Here is a 9,552-nt window from a genome sequence, read left to right as displayed (position 1 = left end):
GAGAGTCTCCAGAGTTTTGCTGGGAATGGGATGTTGCATTCAGGCTGGCCCAGGGATGCTCAGCAGAGCTTGCCACTGAGATGGTGGGATCCTTCAATAGACCAAGTATAACTCATCTGCCCAACAGCTGCTGCCTCCACCCGCCTGAGGCTGGGGTTTCACTGGATCCCTGGTAGGAGTTTTTAACCCAGATTCAGCCCTGGGTTCAGGTCTTGATTTGGCACCTTACCTCCCTTTCCGATGATGAGTCGTGTTGGGATCCAAAGAGGGCTCTCGTGACTCACTGTTCAACGCCGGGTGCAGGATACGGCCCAGCCCGTGGGAGCAGGTGTACCTATTGACCACAGAAAAGTAACAGAAATATAAATCATGAAGTCTATCCACATCTCTTGTTTTTCTCTGTACAAGTCCTGCTTCTGTTTCTGTGGCAGCAATGAGAATTTTAAATAATCCCCAGGTGGAGATTAAATTTCTGGTTGGGCACTCTTTTTTTCTGAGCAATCTTAACAAGTCACTTCTCACTGGGTCTAAGAAGGATGTATGGATAGGAGGGTAAGAAGGATGATGACACTTAACTTTCATTTCTACAGCTATTAATATGAAGTGGCTGATAATGCTTAAGCACCAGCGTCAGCTGAGAGACTTCCCTAAGTGAGACCAGTAATCAGTTGATCCTTGTTTCCATTCTAACGGCAAACCTGGTTAAAATCTAACTCTTTTATTTCAAGCATCACTGGCAGGGCTGAAAAGATGCAGACACAATAGTTCGATCCAGCCAGACTGCTCAAGACTCTTTGGTATTTAATTTTGAACAAGGGTTTGTAAAAAAACACAGCAATTAACATCAGCGAGTGAAAGAGAGGAGCGGAAAGGACATTGAAAGATGCCAGGCTGCAGCAAGGCAGAGCCCACTGGATGGAAACCCAAGGAGCCAGGACGTTTTTGAGATTGCTGTGAGCCAATGCATTTTGCATTCCAATTATTTTTCTCAAGTGCATAGTTAACTGACGGTAGTTGGTCCCCACCGAGTTTCTTGACAAGCAATTTATTGTTAGAAAGAATGAAAATCAGCAGGTGCTAATTCCATCGCAACGCCCCTCCTTTCCCATCCCAAATCCTCCTATCTTCTTCATTTGCTCCTTTTAATAAGATTTTGTATAGTGCTACTGCACCTGGTTGCACACCACGGTTATGAATTTAATGTGCAAAGTTAAATGTAAACAGGATTAAAAAAAAATCTTCGTAATTATAAAACACTTGAAAGCATTCTCCCTCCCCCACTTTGTTTGCGGACTCTTCATTCTGCCTGTCTTGCACATCCAGCTATTGCGATCATTTCTTGGGGGTCGTTTAGCTCGTTCCAGACATTTCAGCCAAAAAGAAGCATTAATTTCTACGATAAAAGTGGCAGGAGAAAATGGCAAGTGTTTGCCTTTATTCAACAGGAATGGGAGAGGGAGTGAAAGCAGACTTTCTTAATCTAAATTCAAAAATGTCAGGTGAAGTTTAGTCTCCTTAGAACCAAGGACAAAAATTTCTTAAAGATTCTGAGACTTCAGAAAAAAAAAACCCAAACAACACACAAGTAAGTGCTTTTACCTGAACAGAATTTGGCTGTTGAGCTGCACTCCTCAGTGATCTGCTTCTGTGCTGTTGTAATCTGGGATTTTTTTATTCTGAGGGCTTTCAGGATCAGCAGAGATATTTATTTGTCCATCTCATTTGGAGTAATATCAGTTTTGGTGGACAAAAGCGTCGGAAGTGTCATTCCCCTGGGATCAGGCTTTCAACTATATGTTAGGTCAGCATTTGGGGATAAAGACAGAGTTTCCGTGGGGCGCTCAGATCCTCCTTAGTGCAGTCAAACAACGGTTACTGAAATATTGTGCATGGGTGGAAACATCTGTCATCAGACCATCACAGCCTGTGAAGGCAACTCAAGTTGTTTGACCCACTGACCTCCTGTGGGAACCGTTATTTCTGAACATTACTCGCTTCCTTCTTCAGTTGCACAGCGAGGAACATCTTGCTGTCAGAAGAGAGAGATTTAGAGTCATGACAATTAGGTGGAATTGGGGGACATTAAGGAAAACCCAGATCTCTCTTTGGGCTGCACAAATTAACCGGGATGCTGCTCAGGGATGCTGCTTAGTGGGTGCAGGAATTTCATTTTCAAAGCAGGCTGTAGCAGAAGGGTGATTCACCACATGTGTTTTCACTGGCCAAAGCACCCTGCAGAGTCCACCCAGCGCTTCTGCTGCACACGGGGTGCCGGCGTTTTGAGTTTTGGGTAGCTGTATTTCAAAGCCTTCTAAGATAAGCAGAAAAAGCTTCAAGTTTGCTTCAAGAATAGAGGTAATTGATAGAAAGTCAAAATTTTGGCTGGGAAGAGGATCAGTTTGGCTTGAAGGTGCCCGACGGTCGCTGCCGGCCCAGCGCTGCAGGGAGCGGGTGCAGCATCCCCACGGGGTGCTCCGGCGGCAGCTCCCACCCGGCCACCGGCTCCCTCACCTTAGCATGCGGCCACCGGCCACCGCAGCAGAGTCACGGGCTGGCCTGCAGGAAGGCAAGGAGCTGGCTTAGCTGAAAGGCACAGCGTAGCGACAAGCGCCGTTTCGTTTTCTAATTTGTCTGAAATCTCAGCGGGCTGACACCTTCTAATTTGCTGTTTGTTGCTGCTCTCCTAGAAGTCCAGCTGATCGCTCTGTCGGGGCCCGCAGATCAATCTCGCAGAAACGAACTTATTTTTCTTCTGGTCTTGAAAAGCTTAGTTTTCCAAACCTCTGCGCTTACCTGCTGAGCTGAGCAAGATTGCTCTCGCTCGTCCGCACTGCCCTCGCGCGCTGTCAGGCACACCCTCAGCCTAGGGCAGAGCTGGAAAAGAGACTGGAATCTGGCCCAGCGGTTGGATTTTTATGTGTGTGGTGGTACTGGTGGGAGACTGGCAAGGGAGAAGCACACAGAAAAAAACGTGCAGAGAGTTATTTTCAGTGTCATTAATTTTATAGTTGTGTTAAATCGAGTTTGGCTGGCCGAGATGTGGTGGGAGAGGGATGCAGGGTGGGCTTGCACAGAGCAGCCATGGAAGGACACATTGCAGCCTGGCACTGCAGCGGTGGGGCTATCCCACCTCTCACCCCCAGGAGAACTTTCAGGACCTCCAACTTTAAAGACCTGCAAAATCCACCTCCCTGGGAGCGTTTGCATAGTGCAGTCTGTGCACATTTTATGAAAAGAACTCCTCTGATGTATTCCAGCTCTGCCACTGTCCCTTTCACTGACTGCAAACACACATCGCCCTTCTCCTTTCCACTGCTCAAGCTTCATACTGGACTGGTGGGAGCATCTGTATCATCCCACTCTGTCCTCCAGGAGCAGAAGCTGCTCCAGCCCTATGCGTTCATGATGTCTGTTGGCACCTCTGTAGGGCACAGGATGAATTTTTCCATGTAAGGTGTCATCTGGCCTTTGCGGGACTGTCCTTCAAGGGGAAGTAAGTGACCCGCTGCAGCCCAACCTCTTGCCAGAAAGGGGCTCAAATGCTGCGTGGAGTAGTTGAGAGGTGGGCAGGGAGCAATCCCTGCTCATCACCTTCCTTTTCTCAGGGTCCACACTGGCTCCAGTGTGTTACTAATGCAGCAAAGCTTCGCTGCTTTTATCTTAAGAAGGGTTAGGGAAGAAATATCCTAGAAACCCAAGAAATAATCCTCATAAAGGAAGAGCACTTAATTTAGTACTTTTTTTTTTTTTAAAACAAGTCATTATTTCCTCAACACCAGAATTTGCTGAAAGCACTCCAAGTTCTGTTTTGCGAGTGCCACGGAACAAAATAATTGTGCAATTAGTAATGCATCTCATACTTTGTGAAATGAAAGATTTTTTACTTTCAACAAGTACAAAATGTAACATTTTGCTTTTCCGTGGTGGGAAAGCACTGGCCATTCCTTCCCCCTCCTCCCTATTTTAAGTGCACTGCCGTATGTAATTAATAAAGATAATAATAAATATCCTCCATAAAGCAGGAGGAGAGAGATGTGAATGGCACAGGCACAATGTGGATAGCTTGGGATTGCCAGAGCAGCCAACAGTTTCCAAATATTAATTATAGCTCTCAGAGGAGGAGCTGCGTCCTCTCCAGCCCTTTCCAACGCGCCACTCCCAGGCACTGCGAAAGCGGGGCCGTCTGCCCAGGGTTGACCAGCAGATCCATGGCCAAGCTGGGACAGGAGCCCAGCTGCTGCCAGCACAGGGCTTGCGCATGCAGCCACGAGCTCCTGATTACACGAAAGGGTTGCTGTTAATTCAGTGACCGGAGCGACGTTTTGGTAGCTCCAGCATCCCTGCGCTCAGCGCTCACAAGCGACTAGCCCATCCGTGTTAACCAATGGCCCCTCGGTGTTGGCCTGGTCCATGGGAAGGGCTCTGCCGTAACTTGCCTCGGTTGTGTTTGGGGAGACAAACAAAACTGTTGCCTGGGTGATAGCATCCTCCTGCCCTGCTAGGTACCGCCGGATAAAGACCTTTCCCCTTCTCTTCGGCTCACAGCACTGAGCCTGCTGCTGCGATGGGAAGCACTACCAAACCCGGTTTGGGAAAGACTGTCCCCGGGAGTGTGTCTCTCCCTCCCGGCTGCCCAGTGGCGGTGGGCTGGGAGAGGCAGTAGGATGGCTGGGAGCATTGTAGCGTGGAGCAACCGGACACGTGGGATGCAGGAGCATCACCTGGCAGAGCTCTGCCCCGACACAGCACACTGCCACCGCTGCCCAAACTCCAGCAGAGCGATGAGGTTTTAGCGTGGACTGGAGCAGTGGGGGGACCAGGGGCACTGTGAGCAGTGGTTGGCAGGAGCAGGGCACAGCTGGGGACAAGCTGCACCGACATGGAGAGGTACAAGCTCCTGTGCAGAGGGCACACCAAGGGATGTGCTCCCACCAGTGACATGAAGGAAGGCGGTCCAAGCATGGGGCCTGTTGGGCTCAGCCCTTGGTCACCCCTGGTGAAGCCCCAGACACATTGCGTTGACCTTTAAATGCAAATCAATGCTGTGCAAGCAAGTTGACTTAATTATACATCTTTAAATTGCATACCATACCATAGCCAGCCCAGCTGTGAGAAGGGCAGTGGGGATTTAATTCTGGAGCTGCATCTCTGTCTTGTGGGTTCCTGGGGCACCGCTGGAGCCATCCCTTGTCCCTCTCCCTTCTCGCTTGCACACTCGGGGTCTGCTCAGCCTGGCAGCTCGGTCGGCTGTTTCCATGGCACGCCGGCAGTGTTTTGCAGGCAGGGCAGGGAGGGCAGCCTGGCAGGGATGTAAGCGGGGGCTTTTTGGTGCATGCTAACGAGATGGCGCCCGGCAGAAAATGGAGCCAGCAGGGGTGGGCAAGCAGGAGCCGAGAGCAGCTTATCGGTCCTCCGCAGAAAGGGACTCTCGCCGAGAAGGTGGCTGCTAAATAAATAAATAAGGCAAACATCAAACACCTCGACTTCCCACAGTCCCTGGCCCTTGTGCCTGTCTGGGGCTCCCAGCCGCGCTTCCCCCCCAGCAGCTGATTAGCCAAACGGCTGCTCTGATGCAGGATGCTGGAGGCAGGTGGCAGCTGCCAGGGGTGATGAGATTGCTTTTTGCCCAAAACTAAATTGCCTTAGACATTAAACGCTGCTGTAGTCACAGAAGAACCGGAGTCCTGGGGGCTGGAGCAGGGCCTGTTGGTGTGATAAAAGGCCCACGGACTATTTTTCCCTGATAAGGAAAGGCTTGTGCTGAGAGAGGGCTGGAGGATGGGAGACCTGAGGTGCTCGGACCACTCTGAGTCTGAAGCCAAAGGCAATGACAGCACAGGACACGGCGTGACCAGTGCTGAGCATCCCCTCATGCCTGCTAACATGGAATGACAAGTAACTGCTGAAATTGCAAAGCCAGAAAAAATGCTCTCCATAAGAAGTTCTTTTTTTGATGTAGGAAGGGCCCAGGCCACCCAGCAACAGCCACCAAGCAGGCAGGGACCATCCTGGCTTGGTCCTCCTTGGGTAAGCTGCTGCTGCAGGGCAGTGTTTGGTGGGGAGTGCTGGGAAAGGGGGTCCCAAATGGGATGCGAGGGGCTGGGGTTCGGTGGAGAGGGGAAAGTGCGTTGTGCTGCCCTGCACAGGCTCCTCTCCTGGGCTTTGTCCCCAGTGCAGAGCTGGTGGTTGGGACATGGCCTCTGACTGGTTTGCACAAGCTTTGGGTGAGTCTGGGCTGCAAGACAGCCATGTTCTCTATTTTTGCAAGGGCTCAAAGATCCTGCTGGAGAAATGTGCCCTCTCGCCCCCTGCACAAACACACATGCACAGCACGTTGCTTCTGCAAGCACATGCAGCATGGCTGGTGTCAGCAAAAATGCTCTGTCCTCTTTGACCTTAACAAAGGCCATTGGAATAAAAGGAGTATCTTCCCTGAAGACCGAGAGGCACAAATATGGCTTGAATCTTAAGGATAAACCAGAATCCTAAATGAGAGTGGACACTAGGTGGCAAGGAGAGAACTAGAGATCTGGCAGATCTCACCATGGGGAGACTGGGTGAGCTGCCAGCTGGCTGCATGCCCATCACATCAGGGACCGTCCAGAAGACCTGTCCTTTGGACACAGAAGCACAGCCTGTCCCAGTAAGATCAGGTCTCCAGGCAGTGAAATGTAAGAGGAAAGACAGGGATGGAAGAAATGGTCACAGGAACTGTATAAAGACAGGAGAATAAGTCTGGGTACTCCGAGAAGGTGGGATCAAACGCCCTCAATACAGAAGTCTTCCTGCAGCATTTCTGTGCTCCACAGAGGCAGTAAAGCCTCTTTACATGGCTACCAAACATCGTACATGAAGGCTGACCAGCTTGCTTTCCCTCTGGAGAGGAAGCGGCAATGCTGTCCCAGTTACCTATCCAGGACCTACTTTAAGCTCTCTTTTTTTACTCAATTGCTCTGCATCAATTTGGGTTACTCAGCCTACCCAGAGCAAGTCCTTCCACCTGCTACACTGTCCATTTTCACCTTGCAGCTCACCTCACCTGGCTCTTGAGCTGGGGAAAATCCAAGCTGCATCACACGGTCTCCTGTCTTGGTCTTGTCTTCTAGCAAACTTTTGTTAGCTCCACAGATTGTGTTTCAGGCCTGAAGTGAAGCTTCACTGCAATCCAATCAAACCAATAGTTGCTGATTGTCTATTCCTTTTCTGGAAAAGCCACTTCCAGTAGTGTTATCACTTCAGCAGACTCAGAGGAGAAACCTTATGAGGCACCTGAGGATTTTCATGCTAATAAGTTCCAGTGCATCATCAATTCCTCACTGCTTGTGTTTCATCTGCCTGTGCACAAAGTCAGTGATTTCTCTTGTAAGATCTCCTTCATTCATCATCTCTTGCCACCCTAGAAGGACCAGGTAATAGAGTGGATGAAAAGAAAAAAAAAAATTTAGCCCCAGATCAAGAGATATAGGAGTCTAAGTCATTAAAACAACAGACATACTTTGTGCCATTCTTCCAAGAGGTTTGTGCTACTTTATGTGCTTTTGAGATGAGCCATAAGGGAATGGGAATGAAGATCATAATCTCTGTTGTACAAACAACCAGGAATATCAGGTGATTGAGAGCTCAGAAAACCTGCTCAGGGTTTCAGAAGGAGCTAAAAGGAGCAAGATATCTTGGGAGGTTCCCATATGATTGCAGGAAAGTTGAACACCTGGTTAGTACATCTCCTTCCCACTGGCCGAGTTTCAGCAGTGATAAAATCCACCTTTCTCCTCATCCATAAAAAACCCCAAACCCTTTCTCCAGAAGGACAATACAAGGGATGGTTGTCCCTCAAGTGGTTGTTATCAGTAGGTGGTGAGGAGGATGAATTTATTCTGATGATAAATTTATCTCTAGGGTGCTATCCCAGAAGGTCTACCCAGGACCAGCCAACCTGGTCCATGGCCCTGCTTTATATCCACCTGCTTGCTGTTCTCCAGAACATTTGGCCTTTTGAGATCAGTGACAACCACAAAAATCATCACAGAACTGTACTTAGAGAATAAACACTATTCTCTGAGTGTCTCTGTGTAATGATGCAGGCCTGGTGCCGCCTGGTTGGATTCACCTCCATCCCGCCTCCCTCCCCTCCAGAGCAAGCTGGGCTTATCAGTCTGCTTCTCATGGTGCTCAATCTCTCCTCAGTTTCTAGAAGGAGGGTGAAAAATGGAGGCTCATCTTTTGTCTTTCAGTCTCTTTAAGTCTTGATGCTCCTATTTCTTTCCTTCCCCTGCTTCCTCTCCTACCCCTGCATGCCACCATCCTTTGATGAGCCGCTCTTAAAGACTGAAGGGGATTTGCCACGTGTCGCTTTCAAAGGTCCAGGGGCAAGAAGCTTTAATTGCCAGATTTTTCACACAGGGTGTTAAAATTTATTAAAGTCAGTTTCTCTGATTTCCCTTTAATGAGATGATGACTGTGTATACGAGATAACACTAGGTTCAATTGGTGGGAAACTCACAGAGGGGGTTTAAGTAATCAGACCAAGAAAGAGAAAAAATGAAACCCAAACCTGTGGTAGATCTTGTGTCTTGAGGACTTATTTTGCACTTAATTTAAAGGTAAGAAACTGGGTTCATTCTTCAAAGAGTACAGCATGGCTGGCAATCTTCTTTTTAAGGGTTTTCCTTGGGAAATGGAGCAGGAGGTGGGCTTTTGGGGTTGTTTGATTTTCAAGACACTTTTGACATTTCAGCCACTCTTCCTCCAGGGGCGTGGAAACAAAGATGGGATGAACAACCACTTGGGGTTCACACAGCACCCGAGGAAAAGCGTTAAACACAACTACTTGTGCTCTGTTTTACCCAGGTGTGAGCTACTCAGCCTGTGCTCCCGCGGTCCCTAGCCACACCGAGACATTGGAGGGAGCAGCGGGGCTAAGCCCCGTGTTCACGAGCCCTTCCAGCATGAGCCAGTGCGCCCCCTGAGCACACATAACCCCACTGACATTGCACAGCCAGCTGGCCATGGGACCACAGGAGTCTGGGTGAAAAGAAAACCCCTTCCAAATCAGGACACCCTGAAAGCATTGAAGCCATCGAGAAAAAAAAATAAATAAAAGCCTGAACTTTTCCCCTCGGTCAGCGTGGCTGCTCTCCTCCCTCAGCTTCATTTTCCCCCTCCTTCTTACACTTGGTGCTACCTTCACACTGGATTTCATTGCCCTACTTTTGTCTAGCCTTCTCCTAGAGATAAGATAAACGCTATTTTCAATTAACAAGACTTGATTGCTGAAAGCAATAGGAGGCAGTTCATTTAGAGCCAGCAAATTAATTGAAACCTAAATGTACATAGTCAGTGTATTGCTGGGAGAGCAATTATCCCAATCGTTTGGCCCTTGCCACGCAAGGCAGCATCTGCGGCACCGCAGCTGGGCTGCGCGGAGCTGCACGAGCGGGAGAAGCTCACCTTGCTGTCATCTTTGCTGAAGTTCAGCAAAGCCCATTTTTATCTTGGAAGAGAAAATTCTCCGTGTCTGTAACTGTAAATTAGAGCGAGAGGATGCGTCCCGGG

Source organism: Charadrius vociferus, unplaced genomic scaffold (assembly GCF_000708025.1).
Source record: "Charadrius vociferus isolate BGI_N301 unplaced genomic scaffold, ASM70802v2 scaffold529, whole genome shotgun sequence".
Classification (NCBI taxonomy): Eukaryota; Metazoa; Chordata; class Aves; order Charadriiformes; family Charadriidae; genus Charadrius; species Charadrius vociferus.
This window is presented reverse-complemented; position numbering follows the sequence as displayed.